At 34.5% G+C, this 15,959-nt stretch overlaps 1 non-coding gene and 1 pseudogene across 1 annotated transcript; both read left to right on the top strand.

The window, feature by feature from the left end:
- LOC101617146 overlaps positions 1–14,839 on the top strand; it is a 106,655-nt pseudogene extending 91,816 nt beyond the window's left edge.
- LOC123460329 lies at positions 3,748–3,887 on the top strand. Its single transcript, XR_006636895.1, has one exon. It is a non-coding gene; the product is annotated as a U4 spliceosomal RNA (small nuclear RNA).
- Positions 14,840–15,959: the final 1,120 nt, after the last annotated feature.

The raw sequence follows: 15,959 nt of genomic DNA, 5'->3' as shown, positions 1-15,959 counted from the left end.
TCTCTTTGCTTATAACCATTACTGACCGTATTCATATCTTCCAAAATAGAATATAAGTAAATTGATAGAAGCGGTAATAGTCTGTATTTATTCTATTTTCTACATTATCTGGAAAAGTATACTTATTTATATAATAAACATTAATGATAGTCTTGTATGATAAAATTTTATTGATTACTCTAGAGTATGTATTTTTTATAGTCTCACATTTACACTGTATTAACAGTGTGGATTTATTGCTTCCATCTTTCTTTGAATGGATAGAGTTCCTCAGAAGCATTACCTCCCAAGAGTATTAGTGGCCCCGAAAAGAACAAGAGAGGGTAGAGCTGTGCTTACTACAATGAATGAATGAAAACTGGGACATATTTGAGATCCCTTTGGAAGCCAGTTGCTTCATTAGTAAAATGTAGATAAAATCAGAGGCTTCAACACTAGTTGAAAATGAAAAAAATAAATGAGACAATGTGCGAAAAATAAGATTTTTGTAAATAGGAGTTATGTTGGTTTCATGGTCTTGCTTTGTTATATCCAAGTAAATGTTGGGTGGATATTTATTTTAAAATAAATACATCTATGGTTTTAAATGCTCCTTCCCACTCCATTCTTATTCTGAAATATCAACCTTATGTTAACTCATAACGAATAATTACAGGAATTATGATAACTCTGTATAATTAGTTCAATTTAATGGGGGTCATATTGGAGAAGAGTGGCTGACAATCAAATTTAAATGACCATTTAAAGTCCATATTTAAAATATTGGCAATGTTTTGTAGATCTTGTGGACATAAGCATGGCAGCTATGAGGACATAAATACAATGGTAACTTCCAGACTGGAGACAGTATTCAAAATTCACTCCGCAACCTCTGGCTCTTACAAACTTCCATAATGTTCCCAGAGCCTTAGATAGCCTGACGTGTCATTAGATGCTGAACACAGCACCAACTTTTTCTCAGCACTTTGGCATGTTTTGAGTACTATTTTTTACCTATTACCAACTGTGAAAGAAAGCGTTTTTGAGCAAAGATGGAAACAGCACTAATCTATGGACATAAGCATAATATAAACCAATACATCGGCATGAATGATGGGAGGAAACAAAATAAAAATGATGTGCCCAAAGAGAGATTGGATTTTCCTAACCCAGTTTCCCTAATTTATAAAATCCTTCATGGGTATTACCAGAGATTTGCTCATAGGTGATTCCAGATCATGTAAGTTTACATTTATTTTACATTATGCTGGGAAATTTTATAACCCTGTAATTGATAGAAGGAGTATAAATTGATACTTCCAGACAAGATTACAGTTCTATTATATTACATGTCCTTGAGAATGCAAAGTAACATATGTGATAAAATTATGAAATATGCAGATTATTTGATTAGGTAATAGTATATTTATTGCATATATTTATGCATATTATTTAATTATGTACATATATTATGCGTGTGCAATACATAAATAAATAATATATTGTATGTCTAATAATAGAATATATAATATATATTTCATAATACATATTACATACTTGCATTTATTTGAAATGTATTTTGAAGTGTTGCTATCAACAGAAAAAAAAGAAGATGAATTTTTGTGTAAAATGTAGATAATGTTGATATTTGAGGAAATATATGAAATGGTCCTCACTTTCAAGTGACAATAATATGGTGTTGGGTGAAAACAATCACACAATACCCTCATATTACTTATCTAATATAATTACTATTTTAAAAGATCTATATAGACATACATTGTTAGATAATTTTTGAAAAGATGCATAGCAAACCATTAATTGATTGAAACAACTTGAAAATGTGATATGAAACTCATACATTTTGTTTAAATATTGTTAGGGCAAGTTTTCTCTCCCTAAGACATAAAGGAAATAATAAATTTTAGGTCCCAAAAATTTATATTAGAGCTGAGCTGGTAATGATAGCTATTTAGGAGACTAAATCAGGAGAACCATAATTTCAAGACCTGCTTGGGCCACAAAGTGAGGTAAAAGCCACCTTCCTAACTTAATGAAACCTTGTCTCTGTACTTCAAAGCAGTTAGGGTACTTGCCTGTAAAGCCAAAGGACCCAGGGACCCAGGTTTGATTCGTCAGGACACACATAAGCCAGATGCACAAGTTGAAGCATGCATGTGGAGTTTATTTGCAGCAGATGGAGCACCCATTGTCTCTGTCTCAGTCTCTGTCTCTGCCTCTCTCTCTCTGTCAAATAAATAAACAGATTACATAAATAAAGACTGTCTAATTAAGAGGGGAGATGATGGAGGGTGGATTTGTGAAGTGGAAAGTAGTGTAGGGGAGGGTCTATAATTACCAAAGTTGTCAATAAAAAATGCCTACAAAATCAAAAGAGAATGTGGGAATACAGCACAGTGGTGCAGTGCATGTTGAGCATGTAAAACCCTCGATTGACTCGCTAGTCCTGAGAGTAAAGTTAGGACAAAGGTAAGGGATTCCTTGTACCTGGTACTATTGAGTGTGAATGAATGTTACAAATTTTAGAGCCATGTTAAAGATACAGAAACTTTCTGAGATTTCTCAAAGCTTATTTTGTATGGGAAGTATTAAATATATTGAAAGCTGGACAGGTTCAAATAGAGAAGTCATGAACCGCTCAAGGATAACATTGTAGATCATGTGTTTAATGTAATCTGTTCACATCACTGCAAAGGTTTATGTAGGCAATTCTCAATATGGGAATTTTATTCATGAGAGTAGAATACAGGGTAACTTGATGGAGAAACATGAAAATTATGACTGTTTTGCCAACTAGCTTGGCTGTGAAATTTTTAGCAAAATGGGGAGTATATCTTAGTGTCACCTGAAATTTCAAGACAAACACCAGAAGTGACAATCTTAATAAATGCATATATATTAATTATTGACAATTCCAAAGAAGTTGTGTTATAAAGTTGTAGATACTTTCCCTATAAATGTTAAATTTTATTGTGTGTTTCTAGCAATTGTCTCAAAGTTTTCAAGTTTCTTTTCACTCTTCCTTATAGGGTGTTTCTGGCTTGTTCCTCATATGTAAATTTCATAGAAAGACAATTCTACATTATAACCAGAGTACTTTGTGTTCTTTCAAAACTATGCAGAAAATTGTAAGTGGTATTTTGTATAAGAAATCCTTTTTATGTTTTTAATTTTAATTAAAGTAATTAAGGTGGCTTTTCAAATAGTTAAGATGTTTGTGATTCAAAATACAAAACTTATTTTTGTGACTCTAACTTTGCTTATACATGGTAACTATATTAACGCATAATGGAATGAGTGAAAACCTTTCCCTCATACTTAAACAAAATAAGTAACTTTTATTTTTATTTCTTTGTGAGAAAGAGAGAGGAAAAAAAACATGGGCTAGCCACTGCAAATGAACTCTAGATACATGTATCATCAAATGCATCTGGCTTATGTGGGTTCTAGGGAATCGAACATAGGTCCTTAGGCTTCCCAGGCAAGTGCCATAACTGCTAATACATCTCTCCTGCCCAAATCACACTTATTTTTAAACAATAAACTATCCATGAAAAGTCTTCTTTTTAGTTATAAAAAAATCAAGTGAATGAAAGAATATGTAGTGTTTTGTTTTTTTTTTTTCATGGTTTGTGAAACAGTATATATTAGTTATTGGGCAAGCAGCATTTCTTGAGATCAACAGTGACACCGTTTTAAAGAGAATTGGTGAGTAAATTAACAAGGTTTTAAAATATTGCATATGGTAGCTTTGCGCATGGGCAGTATCGTAGCCAATAGAGGTTTATCTGAGGCGTGATTATTGCTAGTTGAAAACTTTTCCTAAAATATTATATGTTGTTTACCTTACAGTATTCCATTCATATTCTTATAATAAAGAACATTTAATACTCCAGTTCAGAGAGATTGTTTTTCATAAATATTTACAATATGTCTTTATTTCTTATGATCTAATTTGGCATTTACAGACTATAATATCATTTATTTTCTTTTTTTTTTTTTTAGGTAGAGTCTCTCTCTAGCTCAGGGTGACCGGGAATTCACTATGTAGTCTCAGGTGACCTCGAACTCATGGCAATCCTCCTACCTCTGCCTCCTGAGGGCTGGGATTAAAAGTATTTGCCACCACGCCCAGTTTATAATAAACATTTTTATTTTTTCTAATCATTTTAAAAGTAGGAATGCTAACTATGCCCAGAATATAATTAATTTGAAGTTGCTACTATTTTATCCCTACTTTTAATTCATTATTAAATAATTTAACACTTCTCTTTTTATAATTTTTATTTACTTATTTATTTGACAGAGAAAGAGGGGGAGAAAGAGAGAGAGAGAGAGAGAGACAGAATGGGTGTGCAGGGCCTCCAGTCACATGCAGATGAACTTCAGATGCATGCACTCCCTTGTGCATCTGGCTAATGTTGATCCTCGGGAATCTAACCTGGGTCCTTTGGCTTTGCAGGCAAATGCCTTAAGCCACTAAGCCATTCCTCCAGCCCATGTTAAATAATTTAAATACAATAAGTCTATAGTGCCATCAAATACAAGATTTTTGGAAACTACCTTTCCTTGTTGAAACCAGAGAATCATTACCTATATGTGAGTAAAAGGAGTTAAGTGAACTATATAGTGAAACTATACTTATTACCCTACAATTTCTACTAGCAAGTGAAATCTTGTTCAGGAAATTTTATATGTAAAATGACATATGGCTTAAATGATGAAATGTTTACAATTAGCAATATTCAAAGTGATGTTCATTTCACAGCTTAATATCTTGTCTTAATTTCCACTTTAATTTTAGAATTCATTTTATAGGGCTATCCTGAACAAAAATGAATGAATCTATCTAGATATTATGCCTCTCTTTTTATCTTCTTAGTCACATATCTATCTATTGTCTATCACCTATATATACCAGTGGGCTATATATCAATCTATTTATAATCTATCTAAAGAGACTAGACTCACACACTTATGTCAAGTCAGAAGTCACCAGATATTTTGAGTCTCCTAACTAGAGACTCAAAATCGCTGATGGTGCACTTTCACTCCAAAAGCCTCCATATACCATAGCCCAAAACAGCCGTGGTTTTGATTCATACCTGATGTCAGAGATTAGATGTTCATCTAATCTCAGGGGCTAAACATTGGTTTTACTCCATTGACTGAATCAAATGTTGTTCTCATACACTCAAACATACCCAGAACACACCCACATTTGACCAAATGTTTTCAGTCTAGTCAAAACATAAATTACCACGTGGAGATATGTATGCAAATATGCTAAATTAACTGCTTTATATTTTAATTAAAACACTATAAAATTGAACATGACAATGTAGAATTTCATATTTTTCCAGTTTTAAAGGTAGGTGTCTGACAAATGGTTTAGATGCATAATGAGGAGTAGCGTTAACTTTGCATTAGTACCCCCAACTTAATTTGCATAGCAGTTTATAGTGCAACCCATGTTTTAGATGCTCAAGCATACTTCTCTAGCTAATGTTTCTTCATGCCTACTCTAGCAAAGAAATATGCTAGTATCTTATTATCATTTTAAAATGTACCTACTAAATATTCAAGTGTTGATGCTAGCAGTTGACAGGAAGAAAATGAGTGTTGGTTAGAAATACATGCATGTATAAGCATTTATTTACTTAATTAATTAAACACTAAAAGTACAACAGAGTTGCATAATGACAGAAGTATGAGAAGAACCTACATAGTGTATGAAACGCTAAAGAAATCATCTAAGCAAGTCATTAAAAACATTTGAATCCATTTTGATTGTTAATGGAATACATGGATAATTTTTATAATGAAAAGAGATATATTTAAGCTCAAATTTCTGCAGGCTGGGAATTCCAAATTTGGTGTGCCACATCAAGGGAAGATTTTACACTGCCTTGCATCATCCATAAGTACAAAGGCTAAATAAGAAAGAGTGAAGCACATTCCCATGTGTAGTCACTAATGTGTAGTCACTATGGTCACTAATCTAGTTCTGTTACAGCTTAAACTCACGGGCAAAGGGACTTGATCAGTTCACAAAGGGTAGATGTACACCTTCAACATAGCCACCTTCTATTGCTTGCACCTCTCAGTACCACTGCACCTGAAAAATAGATTCAAGATGAGTTGGGTGAAGCAATCCATATTCAGATCATAGTAGCAGTTTTAGTCAAATTGAAATAACAAACAGGGTATGGGTGAAACATAAAAGGAAAATTTTAATTTTAAATATGTACTTAAGGCAAAGCCAGATTACCTTAACCCTTTCACATTAATTCAGGCTTTATTCCTCAGGACCCACGTTAGCCAGATGCACAAAGGGGCACACCCGTCTGGAGTTCGTTTGCAGTGGCTGGAGGCTCTGGTGGGCCCATTCTCTTTCTCTCTATCTGCCTCTTTTTCTCTCTGTCTGTTGCTCTCAAATAAAAAATGAACAAAAAGTAAAATCAAAATGTGTAATATTAATAACTATGACCAAATCATAAAGTCAAACTTATGCTTCTTATTGGATTTTGATAAAAAGTATATTTAACCTTGGACATCAGTAAATTATTGTTTTCCCAATAATTATATTTTAAGATATACATATAATCACAATTTCCGTATATAATTATACATACATATAACTGTTTTTGAAATTATTAATGATGCATATTGAGAAAGAATAACTCTTATCTGATTCCAGGTACAGTTACCCTTTAGGTACTGTAAATAAGTCATTTTAAGCTCATTTCTTGAACATAATAAAAAGGAGAAACAATGCATAAACCTATAGCTGTACTTTGTGCAAAGAAATTATACAATCATCATAAGAACCATGATGCATTTGGTTTAAAATTTAGTATAAAATTAAAGGTATAGCTGGGCTGGAGAGATGGCTTAGTGGTTAAGCTGCTTGCTTGCGAAGCCTAGAGACCTAGGTTTGACTCAGCATCCACGTAAGCCAGATGAACATGGTGCTGCATGCATCTAAAGTTCATTTTTAGTGGCAGGAGGCCCTGGCTCACACATTCCCTCTCTCTCTTTCTTTCTCTCTCTCTCTCTCTCTCTCTCTCTCTTTCTATCTATCTCTATCTCTGTAGTTGTCACCAACAATGATCACAAATGTGAGTTGTCCAGAACATGTAGTTGGACTTTACTTCTCAAGTATCACTCCATGGCTTCCTATAAAACTCAGAGTATCATTATCATTTCTAACTTAACCTCAGGAGCGACTATACATTCTCTTATTTTTTAAGTATTTTAAAATTCATTTATTGGAGACCAAGAGAGGGAGAGAAAGAGTGAGGAGTGGGGAAGGGAGGGAGGGAGAAAGGAAGGGAAAGAATGGGTGCACCAGTGACTCTAGCCACTGCAAAGTAACTCCAGATGTGTATCTGGCTTATGTGGGACCTGGAGAATGAAACCTGGGTCCTTAGGGTTTGTAGGTAAGTGCCTTAACTGATAAGTCATCCCTCCAGCCCAATTTTACTATTCTTTATGCATACTCCTCCCACCTGGTATCGGATGTGTGTATGTGTTTTCCCATAGAAAACTTCAGATATATATTGGATACAAGAGCCTTTTCCAGGCTGTCATCACAGGAGCATCCATAACACCACACAGTTTATACTCCAAATAATCCTGGTCCATTTCTATTGCTATAACTGAATGCCACAAGTTGTGTAATTTATACAAGCAGAAGTTTTTTGTTTATTGTGGTTGTAGAGGCTGTGGATTCCAGAGCAAAGCAGTAGCATCCACTGAGGCCCATCTTGAGCAGCCTAGTCCAACATCATGTGTCCTGACAGAGCCAGGATGCTAGCTTGAATCACAGTTCTTTTGTTTCCATATTATTTTTATTTTTATTTATTTGAGAGAGAGCGAGAAAGAGGAAGAGAGAGAAGAAGAGAAAGAGAGAATGGGCATACCAGGGCATCTAGCCACTGCAAACATGAACTCCAGGCATATTTGCCCCCTTGTGCATCTGGCTTATGTGGGTCATGGGGAATGGAACCTGGGTCCTTTGGCTTTGCATGCAAGCACCTTAACTACTAAGCCATCTCTCCAGTCCCAAATCTCAATTCTTATAAAAACAAAAATTCAATTACAGGGAATCCATCCTCATGGCTTGATATAATCCTGATAATCTTCAAAGGCCTCACCACTAAATACCACCAGCATTTTCATTTAGACATTAGACATCCAAAAAATGAATTTTCTGGTATACATTCTGTGCTTTGGTGCCTCAAATCCATGTCCATTGATTTCTCACAATACAAAATGGGTTCATCCCATCCCAATATCCTGAAATTCTTAACCCATTTCAGTAACAAATCAAAGTGTAAAGACAAAGGTATTGTCTAAACTATATGGGTGAGACTCAGGACATGGTTGCCCCTATGCAGAGATAAATTTATTGCAGCTGTCAACCTTTGAAATCAAAACAGGTTTGCAGTTTACCAAGTGCAATGATAAGATATACAGAGCATAGACAGTATCATTTCAAGGGGAAGAAATAGGCTGAAAGAAATGAGTAATAGGCATTAACTAAATTAAAAACCCAACAGGACATATAATTAAATTTTAGTGATGCTGGCAGTTAGTGAAGGCCTCGGGCAGACATAAGGAGACTAAATCCTCTACTCTGTGTGTCCAAGTTCTTGTCTTCATCAGATAAAGCATTAAGAAACAAGACAACATGAGGAACCAGGAGAGGACAATTACTACACAGTAAAAGTACACATTCAAAGAGTGAGGAAGAGTAGTCATAGAGTGTTATACCACCAGGATTTTAGAGAGTGTATTTTACAGCGATTTTCATTGATCATTCATGAGCTGCGATTATTGAAGGCCAGGAGTGGAGGAGATCCTGGGAAACTACTGAAACAGGTAGATTGGAGAGAACATCTAGTAATAGAGTCTAAGCTATTTTTTAAAATATATTTTTTTAATTATTTATTTAATTATTTGAGAGTGACAGACACAGAGAGAAAGACAAGTAGAGGGAGAGAGAGAGAGAATGGGCGCGCCAGGGCCTCCAGCCTCTGCAAACGAACTCCAGACGCGAGCACCCCCTTGTGCATCTGGTTAATGTGGGACCTGGGGAACCGAGCCTCGAACCGGGGTCCTTAGGCTTCACAGGCAAGCGCTTAACCGCTAAGCCATCTCTCCAGCCCAAGTCTAAGCTATATTTATAGGGCTTTCAGATAAATCACGATTTCCAATGCATAATGGGAATAACTAAGCCTGCAGTGCTAATAGTACGTAAACAGCATTATAACAAAGCAAAAGACAATTACTGGTCCTCTGGGTCACCCATGTAGTTTCCATCTGGACTGACAAGGTCTTGCCTGCCGTGGTTTTGGCGGCCTCACTACAAGCTGCTGTGGGCAACATTGTGGTTGCATCTGCCCCTTGCCACCAAGGAGTTGGGATTTTCCCTACATGCTCTCCAGCCTATTCCATGGGAGCTTCACAATATTTCTACATTCCTTTTCGTTTGGAATTACTATTAGGCAAAGTTTTCAGGTAACAGGCGAATACTGTGGTAACAGAATACAGGATATGAGTGAGTTGTTTTATTGTTGTATTGGACAAGAAACGTGAATTTTGTGTTTTTGCTAAAATCATATAGAGCAAGATTTACTCATTCATTTATGAATTAGTTTTTATTCCAAAAGATTTAAATGTCTCTATCACATTAACTACATCCTTATTGTTTACATGTGTTGACATCACTGAAGATTTCTATCTATAACATTTTTTTGGTTATATATAAAAATCCTCAGCCTGGAGCACAGTTAAGTCACTTACCTGTGAAGCCTAAGGACCCAGGTTTGAATCCTCGGTACCCATATAAAGCCAGATAAACATGCATCTGGAGTTTGTTTGCAGTGGTTGTAGACCCTGGGGTACTTATTCTCTTTCTCTCTGTTTCTGTCTCTTTCTGTTGAGAATATATATATATATATATATATATATATATATATATATATATATATATGTGTGTGTGTGTGTGTGTGTGTGTGTGTGTGTGTGTGTGTATACATATATATATGTATATGCATATATATGTATATGTATATTTATATTTATATTTATAATATACATACATATGTATATTATACATATATATACACAATATATATATATATATATATATATATATATATATATATATATATAAAATTCTGGTTGAATTTAGTGATCTATGGTCAGATCTAAAACTAGAAATGTGTTTGCTTAGAAAAAGACACAGAAAAATCAAGTATGCTAGAAAGAGAAAGCAGAGCTAGTAGATAAATTCTGTTCACAGACTGAGCAAAAATTTAATGCTTTAATTGTAAATTTATCCTTCTTCTCATGGACAGCATAAATGCTGCTGCTGCTACTTCTTCTTTTTTTGTGTGTGTCCTGCCCTGTATTACATCTGCAACTATACATAGTTAACAGCTACTGTCTCCCAGAGAGGTTTCATGGATTAAAAGGCTTTCCACGACAGCCTGTTACTGCCCTCTACTGATGGCTGCAATTGTTCAGATCATTTCACGAAAAGAAACCAGTTTGATTTCTAAGTCTCTGACAGCACTTTTATCAGAAGGAATGGGAATAAAATCTTAGTGTTCTCATGATGCACTTTTAACCCCTTTAGATGTAGAAATGTGAACAGACCATAGGAACACACCTGCTTTTTTCATCAGGTGTAGTTTTCCACTGTTTGATCCATTTATAAAGAAAATAAAAAAACACTGAAAGCTAACATGACTGAAAAGAGAAAACTTATTATGAAATTTCACAGATTAGAGCATAAACAATAGATTTTTCAGAATAGAAATCTGAGGATATTATAGGCAGCATTATCAATCTGATCACAATGAAATAGCACATCATTCTCAATGAGGCTTGGAATGATTTTGTGGATTGTAATAAAAGCTTTGAACATATACTTTTACAATGATGTTATGTAATCATGATTTATCTATTTTTTTTTTCCCATCCAGGGTGGCAAGGGACTCACTGTGTAGTCTAGGCTTAGCTGTGAACACTGAAACCTTCAGCCTCTGCTTCCAGAACATTTGGATTACAAACATAGCATTATGATTCAATTTTGAATGATAAACTTTTCAGGTAAAATGTAGCTTGATTTTTAAGCAACAAACCTAAACAAAACTGTGTAAAATTAGATATTTTACATTTTATTATCTCCCACACCTACTCATTAATGTTTTCTCAACTGTTTTACCTAACTTGGGAGCTTTAAAACTTTTTGTGATAGTTTACAGACAATGCTAATTTGCTTTATTGAGAACTTGGCTGTTATTTAGGAGATAAACAATCTTTTTGAAAAAAATTATTTCTGTTTTATTTATTTATTTGAGAGAGACAGACAGCGAGAGAATGAGGCCAATAGAGAGAGAGAATGGGCGTGCCAAGGCCTCCAGCCACTGCAAATGAACTCCAGATGCGGGCGCCCCTTGTGCATCGCTGACTAACATGGGTCCTGGGGAATCGAGCCTTGAACCAGGGTCTTTAGGTTTCACAGGCAAGTGCTTAACCGCTAAGCCATCTCTCCAGCCCAAACAATCTTTTTTATTAAGCTGTGGAACACACTGAAATGGTTTGCAAAGGAATGAGTGGGATTGCTGACAACCACCAGCCCTTCTTTATCCCTGTTTCTTATTCGCCCATGGTCCTAGTGTATTAACTATCCTAAGAATCAAAGTGACTTAATAGATTGAAACAAACAAACAAACAAGCAAACAAAAGAACACAGCCAACAACCAAGTGAAGAGTATCAGTTAATTATTCTAGTTTTCTGCCCATATTTCCTGATGTCAGCTGAGGTTTAACATAAAATTTTTAACATTCTCTAGATGATTATGAATTCAATTATCATAAGGCTAAATTATCCAGACTGCTCTCTGCATATTATATTACAATACCTTAATAATTTTATGTTTTCTAAGTAGTGTTATTTTTTTTTTAATTTAGTACTGTTTCCAGTTTGACCCTAAATTTTACAAATATAATGGTGTGCATGTTAAACCTACAATTTTGGTCAGCTCATCTATGTTTTATTTGTAACTTTTATTTTGTATCTGAAAGAAAGTCTTGAGGTTAAAAGAAAAAGAAAGTGCTGGATGATTTTTTCTTCCTTTTTGTCTACTCCTGAGTTTTAAAAGCACTTTGAAAAATGAAATTCAAAATATCAACCTAAGTCAAGTCTAGGGATATATAATTTTAAGTACAATTATGTAACATGAATAGAATACTCAAAACATATTTTAAAGGCTCTAATATGTTTTACTTGAGCACAGTAACAGATGAAAAAATATGACCTCTGAAATTCATTTGAATAAGGCATTATGAAAGTTCACCTAGGCTGTATCACAGATAAATTCTAATTGTAACTGCAAAGAAATAGATCCATAAATCTGTTAGAACTCTAAAAATGTTGGATGAGATAGTGAAGTACTTAGAAAATTTGATTTGTTATTGTAGTCCAGATTATGTTATGCCATCATTCAAACATATGACCTAAGTTTTAATGATATTGATGCAAATATGCAGTATGTACAAAAATTGATGATGACATAAATGGTACACTGTATAAAAGGCAGATTGATTACTCATAATAGAATGGAAAATAAATGTTAAAAGTCAAATAGATTTAAAACAAAAAATAAGTTGGTGTTTTGAGATACAGATAAAGTTGGCCCTTGACTTTCAATAATAAATTATAATAATTTCTAGAAGTGATCATGCTACAGTACACTATGTGAAATAATAATGTTATATAATATTTATGGATGATTATAAGTATACTTATATTGTAAAGACTTTGAAAAGTATGTGGGCACTATGAGACATAAGCTTGTGTGCTTGGACACATGAATTTCAGTACTTTTGCACAGCAGAAAGAAAAGACTATATACACACAAAGACAGAGTATATATGCAAAATATTGACACATATTGCATAACATAAATAGCTTTGTAAGTAAAATTCAAATAAAGAATAGTATGATAAAGTTGGGCAAAATGACTCAATAAAGTCTGATATTTCACTAGTTACAACACAAAATGCTTAATAACTTTTCACTGGAAAATCTATACCAAACAATTCTTAAATTATAAGTGGCTTGAAAGAATGGGTATGCTCATCTAGTTTGGAATTGATATCTTCATATAGTAGAAGTTCTAGAAGGTAGTAATAATGAAGTGTTGGCCATTGGGACATTTCAGAGCCCAGTGACTATAAAACATTTATATTTTAAACATAGTTCAACAAATGAATAAAAATATTTATTTCAAGAAAGGGAAGGCCTTTCTGTCACAAAAGATAATGTTACTAAACCTCAAATTAAAACTTAAGTTCTGTTTTATTTGTCATACAGAATGTACCTTTCAGATTTTTGTGAATTATTTCAATTACTTGCACAATAATTTTGCAAATGCTTTTCAAATACAAAATATGTAAGTACAAGGGTTCAGGGAGCACTTTCTTTTGACAGATGGCAGAAAATACTGGAGAGACTGAAGATCCATAACAATGACAAGAAGAAAAGGTTGAGTACCAAGCACTAGATGAGTCAGCTCCATCACACTTGCCAGGGTCCAAGGAACACTACAAAGAAAGTGGTGGATAGAATATAAGTGCTGCCCTCACTGCTAGCCAGAGGACCTTCTCCATGGAGATAGCAGTAGCCATTGAGGTGACACAACATTTACCAAAGTAGAAAATAAGAGGCTGCAGAAAGCTTAACATTAAAGGAGACTGAGAGAACAGTTTGTAAAAGGGGGCTGAAAAAAATATATGAGCCACAGGGTAGAAAGGAGTACAGTTAGGCATTATTCTCTCAACAGGAGCTAACTGGTGCATTCATGAGCCTACAGTGATTGAGTCTGATATCTAAACTGATGAGTGTACTCAGTGTAATGGGGGGAGAGAGAACAAAACAGGGTAGCCTGATGGCAATAAGGGCTATGTGCAGTATGTTCATATAAGAAATTTCTTAATATTTTTAAAAATAGTAAAGGATTTGGTTTTTTTTTCTTTAATTTTTTTAGGAGAAAAGACACTGGAATACTGGAATTTTCTTAGATCTTAGATTCAAAACATCATTTATTCTGCCAGATGGTGAAATAGTTATAATTCTATCCCCATAGTCTAATGATAGTGGATTTTCTGAAGTTACTGAAGGGCCTGAGAATTACCTGCTTTCCTAAACCAGAAATGGATACATAGAAGCAGCTGGCACCAGTGGGGACAGAGCCTGCCTTTTTTATCTCTCTCCTGGAAAGATTATTGCTGATAATGAATAGTGAAAGTTCATCTGATACAATAGCCATCCGTTTGCACACCACAGAGGAACCAGAGTGATTTCAACAGCATGCCGCCCTGAAGACAAACAGTGCCTTGAAAGGCTTAGCCCTGTGCTGCCCCAGTGATTGATGGATGTAATGAGAAAGCCTATGTTGCTTGAAGCTGCTCGGAAGGAGAGGAAGGTCTGTGAGTAGGTATTGACCTAGATGCCAGCATGAGATTATATAGTAAATATGATGAACCAGCTGTGAAATTAGAGACACTACATCACACACAAGATAACATCACACTTCTTGGTGTTGGAGGTCATAGGGTAACAACAAAGAAAACATTCACTTGGACCTCACGATAGAGATTGCATTTTCCTTCTGGGAGCAAAGATACTTTCATGAATGGTAAAGTTTGTAATTTGTCAAATATACAACAGGGGAAATATATTTATATCTTAAAACATGTGACAGAAGAGTTGTCAGCTGGTGTGTTAAGACCTCAGTTGGATGATCCCATTTTATTGTAGGTGGTAAAAATAACTGTGGAAGGTGTCAAAAATATTAAGAAAGGAAAATACAAGTTGAAAAAGACAAGTTAAGTTTAATTTTATACTGCTTTGTTCCTGGTCTTACATTAGTCAACACATCCTAGTATTTGAAACTAATTTCCTTTGGAAATTTTGGAGAAAAAAAAATAGAGAAGAAAGACTGTTCCAAAGTTTTCATATTTTCCTGCTATGACAAGATGTTCTGTTATTTGAAATATCTGAAAAGCATTTTCAAAAGTTTCCTGTGAATCACTGAAATAAGCCATTAACATTTGAAAGAGATGTTTTAAGTTTTATATTTCACTTCTAAACATTTTCAAACTGCTATAAAATTCTTTTTATGAATAAAACTGATTTCAGCAAATTCTACATTCATACTATGGGTACATTTGTTACAAACCTTTACTATACTGTAAAAATCACTTTATTAATTTTAAACGAACTCAGTTTGCAATACCTTCCTTCATTGAAAAAAAACAAATGCACCTATAATCCAAGAGTCTGTGATGTATTAGTAGAACAATTAGTGACTAACTTTTGATTCACAAAATCCTAGAGTTAGTCAACTTTCTATTGCGTTGACAAAATGCCCAGAATTAGACAAGTCAATTGAGGACATCTTGTTATAGCTCAATTTCAGAGGTTTCAGCCCATGGTGAGTCCAAGTTGAGTGAAGTTGAGGGTCATGTCTGTACAACAGTGGTGAAGAGGTTGGGAAGGCAAGATAAACCTTCCCAGGACATGCCTTCATTGCCCTACTTTCTCTATCTCAGGCCAATTTTCTATGCTTTCCACCCCTTTCACAGTCCACTGCACTTTGAACTCATCCATTGGTAGCACTGATGAGGTTTGGAACCTTCATGGTTCAATCTCCTCACAAGAGACTAAGCCTTCTAAATGTAAACTTTTGAGACATGCCATATCAAAGCAAAAGCTGTTACATTTGGATTTCTCTAAAAAAATTCTAATAGAAGTAAGGGATTGTTTGGAATACATTTTCTACATGTTATAACAGTGACATGTACACTTTAGATATCTGTTATGCAGCTTATAGGGGGAAAAAAGTTCATTTTTGCTTACAGGCTTCAAGGGGAAACTC

Source organism: Jaculus jaculus, chromosome 4, assembly GCF_020740685.1.
Source record: "Jaculus jaculus isolate mJacJac1 chromosome 4, mJacJac1.mat.Y.cur, whole genome shotgun sequence".
NCBI lineage: Eukaryota > Metazoa > Chordata > Mammalia > Rodentia > Dipodidae > Jaculus > Jaculus jaculus.
Note: the sequence above shows the minus strand (reverse complement) of the source record. Positions and strands in the feature narration are given on the sequence as shown.